Raw genomic sequence first — 17,422 nt, forward strand, 5'->3', positions numbered from 1 at the left:
GGGGGGGGGGGGGGGGGCGGGGGTTTACCGGGTATACCAGGTGCTCACGGGATCCGAGCGTCTTACGCGCCCCGGACGATACATAATTTATGTCGCGCGAGAGAAGGGGCTTAAGACAGTATTAAGATCTCGCGCTCAAGCCTCCTTGGCCAGTTATTACATACCCCCACTTGGTGGAAATTCTTGGGGATGTCTTTTGTATTAAATTGACTGAGATTTTACGGTGGTGCATAAACCAAACATAATTAACTTTGTGTTTTGGTGATTTGGGGGGATGGGGAAGGGTGGTTGGGGGTGCTAGGGGGGGGGGAAGGGAGGTTTCGTCGAATTTTTACCGCTTCGGAGATGATAATCGAGGAGAATAAATTAGTGGAATTTGAGATTACCGGAATTTTGATCCCCGTAAAAATCTCGCCGGACAAAATCTCTTCGCAAACATCTGGAGATTTCCGGGAGATTTTTTCAGAGGATCAAATTGATGTTTTGATTTGATTGCATTATTTCAATTTTGCAGGTCTCAAGGGGAAAAAGTCAGTAGAATTTTAACTTTCTCTGAAAATTGTAGTAAAATTCCAATTTTTTGGAATCAGAAGGACGGAAATTCTACAATTTACATGAATTTTCATGTGAAGATGAATATTTACTGATAAATTCCCTTGAATTTTCAAGGAAATCCTTCAAAATCCTTGGAATTCCAGGAATTTCTGAAGGAATTCTCTGAAAATTCAGAGGAATCTGGAATTCAAGAAGAGATTTTTCCTAATTTTTATCATTTTCCATTGTTTCCTGGAATAATTAAACTGAAATTTACTGTTTTCACGGTTTTTTTCATGAAATTATGAATTTTCAATGAAAAAATCCTTTGAAACTTCAGTGGAAAATTTTTAACACTGTATTCAGTTGAAATTGTTTCCATGAAAATTGCGGTTAAAATTTTCTCTCCTTTTCCTTGATTTTTTTAATGTGAAAAAAAAACATTGAGGAAAAATGACAATTAAAAAATTCATGTCAATAAGTTTCTAAGAAAAATCCTGAAACAAAATAAGTTGTATCGTCAGTTTTCAACAGGATCGGGAAAAAATGATGAAATTCTCTAGCTATAATACGTTACATGGAAAAAATATAAGATGAGTTTTTACTGTGAGAATGTAGTAAATTTTAATATGACAAAATCAAATGCAAGACCATTCAAGCAGAGAAAAGTTGGAGAAAAATTATTTAGAAAAACGATTACTTCACTTCTTCGGTAATTTCTCTCTCACTTTTTTCCCTGTCTCCTCGCCGCACTCAAAAATTTACTATTAAACAAAGAAAGTAAAAATGGAGAGTCAGTATAGTAGAAAATTGTAGCATAAAAGTAAAATTGAATTTAAAACTACTCAAAATTCCCTTAAAATCGATCAAATTTCAAAGTTCTCTGGTATATTTATAGTCCCTACAAAATAGTCATTTAAATTATCAAGTCCAGTCTCCCAAAATACTAACGCAAATCTTCGCCAAGAGAAGCAAAAAAATTTGTTTGATATCAAAGGATTTAGGCCCCCAGTTTTTCGTCCCCACGAAACATAAGAATAAGAGAGCAGGTCAGAGTTCGTGGTTGGTCAAGGAGGTCGATATATACCGATAGCTTTCAGCTTTCTTACACGCTCCACCAAGCAAAATCCTTCCTCGTCTCAGGCCGCTGAGACGAAGGCATACATGCTTCTGAGAGGACCGGCCGCCCCTTCCGCCGGGTGGTATCAATTCCCGGAGGATTTACGTAATACTCCGGACCTCAAAGCCATCAATAATTCAGTCCTATTAATGATATCATCAGGAACAAAAGTAACAATCATACATTTTTGCATTAATAATCCTGTTCATCAGGAACAAAAGTAACAATTTTGCATTTTCTTGCCTGAATATTTTGTTTGATGCAGTTCTTCCCGGACATTTCATGTATGCGATAACAAAGTACCCGTTTCCCATTGGCTTTCTCTTTGTCGACAGCCATTCTTTTTCATTAATTCACCAATGGGAGAAAATTCGTCCCCAAAATAGGGAGATGAATTTAATGAAGAGGTTCAGTCGAGACAGCATGCAAGAGAGACAGCAAAGGAAAGACGGTATAAGCCCTCTCGATGCTGGCTGGTTGCCTGCAAGGCGAAGGCAATACAGATTTATGTAAGTATTTAGCGCAGGCTCTTTGCTTTATCGCAGGCCGACCAGCCAAAGACGTTACCCTCCACCTACCTCTCCTCCCTGGACTGTCCGAAAGTTTGCCATTACCTCCATACGGTTCACCGACTTTTCTTCCCCGGCATCCCCCTCCCCCTAAAGAAAAATTTCTCGTCCCATTTCTTCCTCAAAAATGCATCCTAACACTAATTTTTCCACTTCCATTTCCTTCTAATTCTCACAATCAGTGTTGTTTAGTGGTGATGCCGTGAGGCGCGAGAGAAACGAGACGAGACGAGACAAACGAGACGCGAGACATGACGAGACGAGACGAGACAAACGAGACAATAGACATGACGAGACGAGACGAAACAAGACGAGACGACACGAGACAAGACGAGACAAGAGAACACGAGACGACATGAAACGACACGAGACAAGACGAGACGAGACGAGAGGAGACGACAGAATTTCTCACTTCTCAACAGGACGAAAGAAGAAATTGCCCCGTATTTCAATACGAGACGAGGCAAGAGAATAGTTTCCTGACAACGAGACGAGACGAGACGAGATGAGACGACACGACACGAGACAGGACGAGACGAGACGAGACGAGATGAGACCAGACGAGACAAGATAAGACGAGATGACACGAGACGAGACGAGACGAGACAAGACGAAATGACACGAGATGAGACAAGACGACACGAGACGAAACAAGACGAGATGACACGAGACGAGAGGAGACGAGACGAGATGACACGAGACAAGACGAGACGACACGAGACAAGACGAGACGAGAGGAGACGACAGAATTTCTCACTTCTCAACAGGACGAAAGAAGAAATTGCCCCGTATTTCAATACGAGACGAGGCAAGAGAATAGTTTCCTGACAACGAGACGAGACGAGAAACTCCATCTTCTCGTCTCGTCTCGCGGCATCACTGTTATTTACATATAAAAAAAAATTATTCAATATTCAATTTCCGTTTATAATGATCCGCAGCGCGTAATCAAAGTCCTGATGAAATAAATTCTCGAAATAACGCAAACTACATGAACTTACGAGGATGTAATTTCGAGTCTTGCGATCGCTTAGAAATTCTCTCGGAACAAGAGAATCTCATTCTGTTCGAAAACTGTTTCTCTTAGTCTGAGAATGGAACTACTTACCAGGAGATTTCACGGTTTTGAAAATTGAGAGGAGAATATTTTCTTGCATCAAGTGAACAAGCAGTTTATTCTCAGCGTATACCTTAAGAAGCCAGCCCTAAATCATAACCCAGTAAACCAAAGAATCTCCTTCTCCGCTCCTTCAATATATTCCGAAAAGATTAACACTCAGATGTAGGTCTCAAAAGGTAAATGAAAATAGATTCAAATGAAAGAAGGGAAAGCGCCAAAAAAGCTAACGTGGAAATGGAAAGAGAACTGCGGTTGAATCTTCGCGGGATCCGTGGGTGCGGTGGCAATAAATCTGACGGGGTATATCTGAGCTCATGAATGTTATTAAGATACAACTCCCCCTCCACCAGTAGACTCGAGAAAACCCGCAGAAAAGGAGAGATCGAGGAGGGGAGGAACACCTACAACACTGATAGTAACATTTCAGGAAATACCTATATGAGTGCGTTGGCAAGAAATGTACGATGCACTGGCTGCAAGAAAATCAAAATGGCGGATGTTGAGGTATCAGAAAGGTGAAAGGGATCAGTGGAGAAATGGGAGCAGAAGCTTATGAGCGGGACAGAGAGGAGGAGAGATGGCGATATGGAAGAAGAGAAAAGAGTGAAGATTCGGGAGAGAAAAAGGAAAGGAGAAATGATAAGGAAAGGGGCGAGGAAGGGGCTGAGGGAGGGGAGGGGGACGCCTCGAGAAACGGTTATGAAGAAATACCGCCTGCGGTAATCCCTCCATAGATCACTGGAGTTGGTACGAAGAGGCCTTCCCACCGTTTTCCTTCTTCGTCTTAATACCGTGGACTTAATTCATACTTAACCCAGCAAAAGACTTAACCGACAGGCAACCAAAACGATGCTATAATAAAGTGAGCAGGGATCTAGGCGATCGATATTATTGTCTCGGTTGGTAATGGAGAATACTGTAGTTTCATTGGATTTTATTATCGATTGAGAGATGGTTTTAGATTGACAACGAGAATTAATGAAATAATAATCATTCGATAGGGAATCGAAGAGCAAAATGGACTGCTTTTTTTCAGTTGTGAATATTCTTTGAAATTTTAGTGAATCTTTCTCTTCGCGATACCGGAGAGTGGATTCAGCGTCAGATTTTTGGGTTAGCAATTACACCGAATAATTATTTATTATGTATTGTTACAACCAAAAAGTATTTTTCAATTTTAAAAAATTGTGAAAATGCAAATGTCTCGAGATTTTTTTTTTCTAAAGCGGAAGTAAGAAAAAAAAAGTAAACGTCTGAAATACCAAAAAATCATAAATATTGACAGAGGCAATGAGTCGCATAACGTTGACTCGCTATTATGGGATAAGACGGTAGACTGCGTGGCAAATATACTGAGGATCTGTGGCTGGGGTAGTCGTATTAATTGGCTAAGGGTGTAGGGGCACTTTGACAGCCCCAAGGAGATACTCGCTGAGGGGGAAATGGACCAGCGCCGTCCGATGAGTCTCTTTGATGTCGACCACGGTCCATTTCATAACCTATGGGAAACATCGTTAGTTAATTAATTGACATTTTCACGGTAGATGAAGAAATGTTGACGTCTTACCTGATGTGATCCATCAGCTAATAGTAACTTTGAGTAAACAAATAAAAAACTGAAGTAGTAATTTTAGTATTGGGATAATATTAAATATTCATTTTCCTAGTATCGTTATTTAATATGTTGTTTAAAATTATTATGCTGTCGAATTATGATAGAAATATACCGATAAGATTATATATTATTTTAAGATTTTTTATGTTCCAAAATCAGATTTTCCAAAATCGCAATTTGACATTGAAAGTCTCAAAGAAAACTTTTTTTTTTGAGTGTTGAAATGAAAATTGTTCAAATTACATAATACATCCAAAGAAATGATTTATTTAAAACAAATAAAGAAATTTTAAAGTTTTAAACTTTTGACTTGAATTAATAATTTTTCGTTATTTAAAGTTATGTTTATATTGAATAAATAATTTTTTTGATTATTCATAAATCTTTATTATTTTTTCGTGTAAATCCTTCAAACTGAAACTTTCGTGTAGAAATAATTCAGGTCAATGTACCATGTTCGTTCAGATGTGAGTTGTTACATTTTAATCATTTTGACAGACCGAAGAGTCCATCAAAAATGAAATACGACTGGAGTTATTATTTTCGTTAATAAGGAAAGTTATAGGTACCAATGGATGAATGAATGAAAGCGTTTATTAAGTCCTGGGGCATGAACAGTGATTTATTGAAGAATAAGAGAGAAAAATCCCATCCACATCAACTGGTGCAACGACAGAGTGAATTCTTAAGCCGCAAATTAAGAAATTCACAGTTGTAAAATGTTGATATCTCCGTTATAACAGTAAAATGAGATTAAAAATCCCTTGAATGAGGTTCCGGATGGTTAAAAAAGCAATTTTTTTATGTGTAAAGTTTATCTTTATATCAAAACATATCTGAATTGCCTAATTGTTGATCATGAGAAAAAAACAGTATTTCTACATTTTTTTAAAGCACAAATTATTCTTCACGTCTCAAATTTTAATTTTTTGATATTTATCTTACGCGAAAATGATCAATTTTTGTTTCTCAGACTTTCATACATAAATTCTAAACTCTACAAAATTCATGAAAATCCTTCGGTTTCCCAAATAATTCGAGAAAAATATTCGAACATCTACAGTTATCTGGAAAACTGTGAAATTTTCCGAAGAATTCAAGACATTTCTTCAGTTTTCTAGGAAATCCATTCATAACCCTCCCCTCATTTTTCAACAATTACAGATTTTCATCAGATTATTTTAAAAAGTAAAAAAAAAGAATAAATCGAAGATAAAAAATTATTCATTGACTGTTCGTTCTCTTAATTCTCTTTAAGTCATTATCAATATTTATAAAACATCTATGAGTGTATGAAGTTGAATAAATTCGATTTTTTCATTTTCACAATGAATAGATAAGCGCGCGCAGGTCTAGTTTACCTTAAGTGGAGACTACTATGAGCTTTAAAAGTCGTGGGTTATTGGAGGGAGACTTCATACATTGAAGATCGATAATTTAGATCTAAAAACGAATAATTCGTGCAAAAATTTTTTTTTTATTGTTCGTTTGCCCGAAAACGCCTAAAATGCTAAAAACAGTCCAGGGTCTCCAATTTTTGAGCTACAAAGATTTTTTTTTTCAAAATTTTCGGAAAAATGTGTGGAACAACAATTACGAGCCAGTTTTTTGGGATTTGACTCCTACACAGCTCATTTCGGTTTTTTTCATATAAAAAAATTCCGTTTGTGTAAAAAAAATACAAAAAAAAGAAAATTTAGCCATGTAAGAGGCGAAATAAAAAAAAATGGCTCGTAATTGTTATTCCACATATTTTTCCGAAAATTTTGAAAAAAAAATCCTTCGCAGCTCAAAAATTGGAGGCCCTGGACTGTTTTCGGCATTTCAAGCGTTTTCGGGCAAACGAACAATAAAAAAAATTTTTTTTTGCACTAATTATTCGTTTTCAGATCTATATAATCGATCTTCAACGTATGTAAAGTCTCCCTCCAATGACCCACGACTTTTAAAACTCATAGTAGTCTCCCCTTAAATGCTTAAAAATTTTGTTTTGTTTTTGTTCATGTTTTTTTGATTTTATTATTTCGGGGGAGAATGAAGTATGGTTGACAGTCATTTTGGGTTATTGCTTAGGAGGCATCTTTGTCTGGTGTGAGATAGCGCATACCGTATAAGCCTGAAGGGTGGTTTATGTATTACGGGTAAGATATCCGATGATTTAGCTGTACCCAACAGCGCTCTCGAAGGCACTCTCTTACCCCGCCTTGGCACCTCGCCGTCTTCTGTTGACTTCACTAAGGGAACACACCGAGGAGGTATCGTCTTATCTTCTCGCGGGTACCGTAACCGTGTAATCTTTTATTAATTCTCCGACTCGCCAAATTTATCGTTGGCTTTTGTTTACCACTGCCTTCTAAAGTCCCTTCTTCCGCTATTTCTCGGTTTTTTGTGTATTCCATCGATGAGATTTTTTAAAAATTAATGGAAAAATTACGGAACGAATTGTCGTCCCCACACACGGAGAGAAATATTCAATAAAAATTACCAGAAAAAAGACGTAAAAATTACGTTTCGAAACGTAATCTGGGAGCGAAGTAAAATTCAAATTCACTGAAAACGATTCTCGCTTGCGGAGTACGTGAAGTGTTCCGTAATTTTTCTTGAATATTTCTCTCCGTACAGAGTCATCAGACGGCTGATTAAATTTTACGGAACAAATCGTAGAATTTACGTGGCGATTCGTGCAATTTCACCTCCGACTCACACTTTTTATTGAATTTTACATCGCTCGCAGATTACCTTTCGAAACGTAATTTTTACGTTTTTTTTCTGGTACTTATCGAATTTATCTCTCCGTGTGTAGAACACCCCCTCAATAATAATTCGATAACCACCAAAACAATAATAATTTGATAAACGTTGTTTCCCTGATCCTCGTAATATCATCGCGATGATCCACGCCGCTTATCATACTTTATTCACTCCTCGTCCTCCGCTTCGCCTTCCACGAGGAGTTTAGGTTTTCAGTTGCGAGGGTGCAAGGGGGGGCCGAGGGGGGGGGGATTCCCCTGCCAGTTATTTTCAATTATCCTCCGACCTTGCCCACCCCCTCCCCCGCATCCTCTTGAACGCACGCACGAGTGAAAAACCCCCACGGCCTCACCACAGGGACGCCCCGTAATGTATGCAAGATAAAGACGTACCTCAAAACCGTTAGACTAAAGATATTATAGGGAAAATGGTATATAAGACACGGCGGGGCTGGCGGTGGGGCTCTACTCTTCTCCGTTTTCCGAAGTAAGAACAACCAGGCGCACCATCGTCACCACCCGGCGAGGGGTGCCCCCATAACTTATCGCAGATTTAAGGCTCTTAGACTTAAGGGAGTCTAATAATAATATAGCGCCATTGCCACCCAACGGTTCATGGAAATCGCTAACGCAGAGTCCACTTGGGGCTCTCTCTCGCTCTTCCTCCCAGGTTCGGGCGGATTATTGTTATTAGATTTTTTTAGGTGTTTCTTTTCTTTAAGGTGCATGCGGGTCTTGCTAATTTCTGGTGGACTGACGTGGGCTTGTGGGAGATTCTCTTCAGGGGAGGGATTCCAATTATTCGGGATACGCGGAGAAAAATTCTGTAGAAAAATTCTAGTGCTACATGGAGAGAAATATTTAGTACAAATTATAACAATTCACGTAATCCGCAATGGGGAATCGGTTTCCGGCAATTTTTATGGGAATGGAAGAGAGGAAATCTGAAACGTTCAGGGAATTTTCACGTTCATCACCGAACAAATTACGAAATTGTTACGTAATTTTTCCCGAAGAAGTAAAATCTTACAGAAACTTGCCGACTTATTATGCCTCTAAAATAAAAAATTCTTCAACGTTCAACAATTTTTATGAAGCTGGTGAATTATTTTTACGTTCTGTTCCGTAAAATTTCTCAATCGTTGGGGAAAAATTACGGAACGATTTGTTGTCCTCACAGCGGTGAGTCAGTACGTGGCGATTCGTACAATTTCAGTTCTGACTCACAATTTTTGTGGCATTTTACTTCGCTCGTGGATTACGTTTCGAAACGTAAATTTTACGTTTTTTTTTTGGTCATTTTTATGAAATTTTTCTCTCCGTGTAGCACGGGAAAATGGGGTAAGTGAGGGCCAGGGAAAAATTCCGATGGCGGCACTGAGAATTTTATTAAGTACATCCAGAAAAGTATTTTATCTGAATCAATTAAACCAAAATTGAAATTTTAATCAAATGAGTTTATCTAAATGGTACCAAATGAAGTTTTTTTGATTTTCTAAAAATAAGAAAACAGTTTATTTGAGATCAATCAATTGTTTGTTCCATTAAAAAAGTAATTTATTTGAAATTTAATAAAAATTTCATTTGCAATATATAAATTGTTTGTTTAATACAATTAAATCCTTTTTCTAAATGAGTCAAAAATTTCAAATAGAAATGTTTATTTGATTCAAAAGAATTCAATTCGATTTAGAAATGAAAAATTTCGGATCAAGTTTAGAACATGTATTTTAAAGGAAATTCTAGGTTGACATAAATGTTAAGGGACCAAAGGTCCCTTGAACCTTACGAAGCATCGAAACATGATAATGTCGAGCTTAACTGCACTCAGAGCATCCGATCGAGCTCTCCGTCGACTCAGGCGAGGAATTAATCCAAATTCGCGCACACTCAATCTCAACCACAAGTCGTCGGATCTTGCCACCCATTTGCCAACTCCCGTGAGGGGTTTTAGCATCAGTAGCGCGTCCAGGTTCCGTAGCGGAGTTCAATCGAAGTTCTAACAGGAAATAGTACCTTATGTCATTAGGCGATCAAAGTCCACGGAAAAAGAAATATACTTGATTCAAGAATATTTTATACTCAATTCAGGTATTTTTCGCATTCGTTAGATAATAATTTTATCGCCACATGACATAAAAAATAGCGAAACGTCGCATTAATGACCAATTAACACACGTGTTTATTCTTTTTCACCAAAATCTGAATCAACATATTCTACTCCTTCGAATAACCTCTAAATCATTGCAAACCCTTGGCTACCTCCCTCCACTCAAATATATTCAACCGCAGAGACCGGCTGATTCCCCCAGTCTCCTTGATAAAAAACCAGCATCAAAATCATTTCAACTGTGACTGAAATAAATAGTGCTCATTTCCCATGGCGTCTCACCGACATCGAGATAACGCATGAAAAGGCAATCCTGAGTTAATATAATCTCGTTGAAAATATAGGGCTCATCCAGCTACACCACGTCGGATTCAATTTCCGTGATTTAAGGTGTTGGGGTGTCGACGGGAGAAGAAAAAAATAAATACGAAATTTTACCCCATTCTCTCTCTCTCTCTCTCTCTCTCTCTCTTTTTTTTTTCTCTCTCTCTCTCCACCCCTGGACGCAGTGAGCGAGGGGTGAAAGTACACGAGAGGGAAAATGCGGATTTGTCTCGAGCTGAAAGGAGCACGTGAGTGAGAAAACCCGAGCGATTAGACAATGCAAACGGAAACGGCAGATAGACGGGCGGTGGATAGATAGTGACAGCGGTTGGAAGTTGTTGGTGTGACGGGGGTGGGCGGGGTGGGGGCGATATACGAAGTCGGGTGATGATGGGTTTAAGGTTGGGAGCGAGGACAGATGTGCACCTCTCCACCCACCTATAACCAACACCTCTTGGTGCTGTACGTCTAAGGCATGATCTCGTTAAAGGCGCACTGAACCGCAAACAGCCCACGGAATCCATTCAAATTTCAGATGTAGTTTGTGTCACATATTTTAAGGGTGTTTTAACAGTACTCGGCGAGGGAGAAAAGAGAACGGGGTTGACAAATGAAATTATGAAAGAATTGGGGATCATTAGAAGGGGGGATTAGGGGTTTAAGAATTTTTTTGCATTCCGGGTTCTGTCTAGAGTTGCCTGGTGATTGACCGAATTGATGTGGGATATTCTTTCTAAAGAAATGTATGAGGAATATCGCGAATGGGGCGGCTTTCATGAGGACAGCCCGCTTAATAAACAGATGAGAATTGAATACCATTCTATGAAACATTAATAAACGACGCATAATTGTCCAAATCATTTAGGTCGGAGGAAAATAGAATAATTCTACTTTCTTTATATTGCGCTTTCTAAGATTTTCTCCGAACAAAGTTGATTAGAATTAACAGCTATGAGATTATTTCGCATTTTTGACGTTAAGGATAGGAGAATCTGAATGCAATATAGTGAAGATGATGATCGATTTTTTCACTTTGAACAAATAATATTAATATCCAAATACAAAGTTTCTGATATGAATAAAAAGAAGCCGTGCCTCAATATTCCAAATGAAGTTTTAATTTTTAATTTGGTGCTGAAAATACGAGATGACAATATTCTAAGCACGGAATTATATTGATGAAGTGAACAACAGATTAATTGAATTACCGTGTGAACTAAATAAAAAATGATAATAGTGCGGGCACGCACTTTTACCAGAGTACCAACAAACTTTGAATTCCAGAAATTCACACGCTGAAGTGTGTTCTAGAAGGAATTGAATTGTACGTATGATTAAAATCTTATTCAGCCCAGGTAGGAATTACATAGGCTGACGATGGAAACGAGCCTGTACGAGCCTAGGTTTGGCGAGGCTCAGTGAATCACGCCTGAGACAGGCTTGATTTCATCGTTCACTCCAGCCTGAAATGAGGTTGATTCAAGGGACCATTGGCGAGATTCAATTCAGGTCTAGAGTATTGAGGCATTCCAGGCTTTGAGTATTGAGGCATTCCAGGCTTTGAGTATTGAGGCTCAGTGTGTCAAGGCTTATTCGAGCCTCTGCCAGGCCTTTAAAATGAAAGTTAGTTTCGATTACATTCCATAATTTTTATATCGATTAACGTTTCTAATACTAATGAAACCCTCGGAGGCCCCGGAAATGTGGAAATAAATTTTTTTTTTACCCCGAGCCAGTGTCATATGTAGGCTTTTTCGGGGGGAAAGTCGACTTTCGGCAAAATCGAATTTTTCCGCCGAGTGAACGTTCTGTATTTTCTGACCCGCCTAATGCTACTGAGACCCTCACTTGCCCCAGAAATGCAGAAATAAAAAATTTTTTTTTTTTCACCCGGAGCGAAAGTGCCATATTTAGGCTTTTTTCGGGGGAAAAGTCGACTTTCGCCAAAATCGAATTTTTCCGCCGGGTGAACGCTGATTCCGTATTCTTTGGCCCGCCTAATGCCACTGAGACCCTCACTTGCCCCAAAAACGCAGAAATAAAAAATTTTTTTTTTCGCCCCGAGCCAAAGTGCCATATTTTAGGCTTTTTTTGGGGGGAAAGTCGACTTTCGCCAAAATCGAATTTTTCCGCCGGGTGAACGCTGATTCTGTATTTTCTGGCCCCCCTAATGCCACTGAGACCCTCACTTGCCCCAAAAACGCAGAAATAAAAAATTTTTTTTTTCGCCCCGAGCCAAAGTGCCATATTTTAGGCTTTTTTTGGGGGGAAAGTCGACTTTCGCCAAAATCGAATTTTTCCGCCGGGTGAACGCTGATTCTGTATTTTCTGGCCCGCCTAATGCCACTGAGGCCCTCACTTGCCCCGGAAATGCAGAAATAAAAAAATTTTTTTTTTGCACCCAGAGCCAAAGTGCCATATTTAGGCTTTTTTCGGGGGGAAAGTCGACTTTCGCCAAAATCGAATTTTTCCGCCGGGTGAACGCTGATTCTGTATTTTCTGACCCGCCTAATGCCACTGAGACCCTCACTCAATAAAATGATGGCACTAGTCTCATAAAGATCACATTATTTTTCGAATCCGAAATTATAAAACCTTTTCGTAATTACCATCAAAGACATTTATAAATAAATCAAGAAATAATGAATCACATTCATTCCCTTCTTCCGGAATTAAAAAAAAATGAATAAAGTGTGACAGCCTCCGGCATATTCGATTTGAAGACACGCCACAGCAATTACTCGTGCGCGCTTGAGACGTCGTAACCCCTTAGCTCCCATCCAGGGTCGCGAGTTACGGACAAAAAGGGTTTTTCCACTGGCTGCAAGAGAAGTAGCTCTCGGTTCACGTGAAGGAGAAAAATGCGACGGAGAATGGAACGAGCGGTGTGGCCGCGGGGGGTGGCGGGGGCGGTGGGGAGGAGAGGGAGATAGAACATGAGAGATGTCAGAGGGTAGGAATAAACTGGGCGCACTGGGGCTTGGCTTTTGTGAACGCTATCGGGGGAGTGAGGGTAACATCATGTCGAAGCCGACAAAAGATAAGCTGCTATTTATACTCCCGGGGCTTAAAGACTATGAGGAGAGTATGACTGAATGATTCAGAGAGCAAAATTCTCCTTTTATTGACCCCAAAGGAAGAAATAACAAGGAAAGAATTAGTATGCGAAATAAATATTAGTTGATGATTCCAGTTTTGGACATGTTGTTCAGGTGAAGGTGTGGCAAGGGGGAGCATTTGTCGTTATTTTAAAATCCCAATATTCCTGTTTATAAAAAAAGATATAAGGAGTTGAAGTGAATTTTTAAACATTTCAATTTCTCTTTTTTTGGTGATCCTTTATTTGAATACCTGGGTCCACTGGGCCCAGAATATTTGTCAAATATGTGAGCTCGTATTTTTTCTGAAATTAACTGAAATGAACGATATTTCTCCGAAGACGAGACATTTAAAAAAAATGAAAATAAGTGCATAATTGCATTTTTTATAAATGAGTGTATTTATTGTTGCTAAAAAATTAGTAATTCGCTTTCGACTGCATTCTCCTTTTTTTTCATTCTAACTTCAACTGCTGTATAAAGATTGCTGGAGTTTACGATTTTTTTTATTGCATGGATTGACAAAATTTAAATTTTCCAAAAATATCTGAATGTTCTAGCAAATCTGGGGATTTTCTCAAATTTTCGGGAAACCCGAAGAATTTTCTCGAATTTTTCAGAAAATTCGACTCCTACACAGCTGATTTCGGTTTTTTTCATATAAAAAAATTCACTATTTGTGTAAAAAAATACAAAAAAAGCAAATTTAGCCATGTAAGAGGCGAATTAAAAAAAAACTATCTCGTAATTGTTGTTCCACATATTTTTCCGAAAATTTTGAAAAAAAAATGTTTCGTAGCTCAGAAATTGGAGGCTCTGGACTGTTTTTGGTATTTTAAGCGTTTTCGGGCAAACGAACAATAAAAAAAATTGTTTTTGCACTAATTATTCGTCTTCAGATCTATATAATCGATCTTCAACGTATGAAAAGTCTCGCTCCAATAACCCACGACTTTTAAAACTCATAGTAGTCTCCCCTTAACCATCGTTTACCGTTGCGACTCAGAAAACCCTAAAAATAATTCACTCCATGACCGCGAAAACGGATGATTCGCATTCCCCGTTACCGCAGTGAGCGAAGCGAGTTACTGTTACCGAAGGAGAGGGTGAGGCACAATAAGTGAGATCGAAGCTGACTCCGGGTCCCTTCCCACCGAGTAAGTCCAGATTTTCCAGAAGTGGGGTTGGGCCACCCAGTTCGGTTCCCTCCGAACTGATCAATACTTGAAACACCGTGAAGGTATCGTGTCGCTATTTCCGGTACACCCCTGACGGAAATGAAAGCGTTAAAAATATATAAACTGCGCTCTCCGAGTCCTTTCTCGTTTTGGCAGTGGCAACCCACCGGGAGATAGCGACTGAACTTGTATTATATATCCCCCTTTTTTTCGCTCAACCCATTTTCACCTCTCGCCGCCCCTCGGCCCCTCTTTCTTTCGTACGTTTAAATGCTCGGGGTGTACTCACGATGACTGCTGTATAACTCGCCTGGGATTTTATCTAACCAACAGGCCAAAGTGGCGAACTCACTGGGTCTGATCGAATTTTAATTATACCGGAGTATCACAAAAACTTCGTTTTCAGGAAAATTATTGGCTCATTATTATCTGAGTGGGAGTGGAAATATGTGCTAGCTCGATAATAAATTCCTAACGATTTTCTTTTCTTTCAGTTTTGAATGAATTAAGTTAGAGTGTGAGGCAAAATCGGCTGTTTCTAATCGGAACGAAATGAACTAATTTTCATACTGAAAAAAAGCAATACTCTTGGGTAGGAATTTTCTTTTCAAGAGAAGAATTCATTTTTTTAGGAATTTAGTTGTTGAAGCCCATTCACTGTGTATTTTTTAATTTTTTTTTTAATACAAATTCTCTAAATTCTTTAGTTTATTCTTTTGATGAAATGAAAAGAAAAATGGGATGAAAAAACTTTGAATGGAAGCCGAGGAATTTCTATAAAAAATGGTTCAATAGAATACGTTGGGCAGAAAAATCGAATTCTGTTAACTTTTTCTATAGAATATTTTCTATTGAAAACTTCAGTAGAATCGACCAAAAACTAATGGAGAGTTCAATAGAAATTTAATAGAATAGTTCAGTAAATTCGCTAGGTTTTTCTACGAAATTTTTTAATGGTTCTAATTTTGAAAATTTTTTTAATGTAACATTATGCTGTTTCAAAGAATGCTTCAGCTTCCCCGGAAAACGAAAATCATTCTGATGGCTAAATACATTATTACAACTATTAATACGAAACGATTTTCACTGTTGAAGTCAAAATTTAATCCGAAATAGACATAACACGATCAATACATGAGCATATATTTTACGTAAGAATACTCAGAATAATATTAATATCGACCTCCAACAATAAATCCTGAACTTCTGTACCACCTCGCCATGCTCTGAATCTTGTAAAAATTATCTTTAATATCGCTATCCTCACGCAGTAAAATGAACACACAGACTTTTTCTTTTTCGTTAGTACCAACTATTAGATTCTTAACCCTAGACTGGTCATCATGCGAGGGAATTGCTCCGTAATTTTTACTGAATATTTCTCTCCGTGTGGCTAGCCATTCGCCTCACTTCACTGGAGTAGTTCTCTAGCTATCCAATGAAGGAAATTACGCCACCGACGCATTCCCTTCCGCTGAGCGTGAAGAATAGACCGCAAACTAGGAGAAAATCACGAGAATCGGTGCAAAGGCGTGACCACTTGATGGGATTTGTAAAATCACACCGAAGGGGTTGGGTTTAGACGACAGTCAACAGGTAGATTTCACCAGAAGTGGATACATCCCCCACTGGCTTGTGCAACAGCGTGGCCCTGGATAAGCCCTGGCTAAGCGCCGGCGCTGGCTAAGCCGATCACACCCTCCCGAGGGTGTTACCTCGGTTTCCATTGGCCCAGTGTACGAATGTTACTGGTGGAATGGATTGTGTTAAAAATCACTGGTCTGCGAGGATCCTGCGCGCGGATGATTTGCGGCTTTTTTAATTCAGGGTTTGACCAGTGGGTGGAGTCCACGCTGGGGATGTATAAAAATTTTAGGTCGGCATTGACATACGACCATCATATTCCATTTGAATAGAGTTTAGTAATGTCAAACTACTCAAAATTTCATGACAGCTGCTCAATTTTTAATTTATTTCTTCATTTGTTTTTTTATGTTTCATTTTTATTTTTTTCTTATTTCCTATTTATTTTTCTTCATTTCTTTTTCAATTTTCAATTTATTTATTTAGTTGTTTATTTCTGGTTCATTTTAATTTTTTTATTTCGTATTCATTTTTATTCGTTGTCTTATTTTCTTCATTTTTTTTCAATTTTCAATTTATAGACTTTTATATTTGTTTTTTCATGTTTGTTTTTTCATGTTTTTTATTTTGTGTGTATTGAATTGATTGATTTGGAATTATAATATAGACTTCCATGGACCATTGCCTGAAGTCATGAATAAATAACTTTGAATTTTGATTTTTATGGAATTTTTTATGACGAAAATGTCAGATTTTTTTAAATTCCTTAATGGATTCTCGATTTCATGACATTTTTTGTAACATGGATTCTATGTCACCGTCGTATTCCATCTGAATAGAGTAATAATGCCCAACTACTCAAAATTCCAAGACAACTGGTCAATTTGCTATTTATTTCTTTATTTATTTATTTCTGTTTCATTTTCATTTTGTGCTTATTTCATATTTATTTTGATTCATTGTTTCATTTTCTTCATTTCTTTTTCAATTTATTTATTTATTTGTTTATTTATATTTCGTGTTTTTTTATTTGGTATTTATTTTTATCCATTGCCTTATTTTCTTCATTTTTTAAAATTTTCAATTTATACACTTTTATATTCATATGTTTTTCATTTAGTGTATATTGAATCGATTGATTTTTAATTCTAATATCAGCTTCAATGACCCATGACTAATTGAATGAAAATAATTTCCTCCCTTCGAGTCGGGAAGTGAAAAAGGGAATCGTAATTGAAATAAAAAAATTTCATTTCCTGCGATATATTTTCCACATATTTTTCTCTGATTTCTTTTGATCAACAGTATATTCAGAATGTATCATACAAATATGGATTTGGTTGCTCAGAGGAAAATTTATAATGCAGAGTTGGACGTTGCAAAAGGGTCGGCTGCTCTCGCGGGATTTAAAAGCATAGAC

The sequence above is a fragment of the Diachasma alloeum genome, unplaced genomic scaffold (assembly GCF_001412515.2).
Source record: "Diachasma alloeum isolate Michigan unplaced genomic scaffold, Dall2.0 Dall_scaffold_00256, whole genome shotgun sequence".
Lineage (NCBI taxonomy): Eukaryota > Metazoa > Arthropoda > Insecta > Hymenoptera > Braconidae > Diachasma > Diachasma alloeum.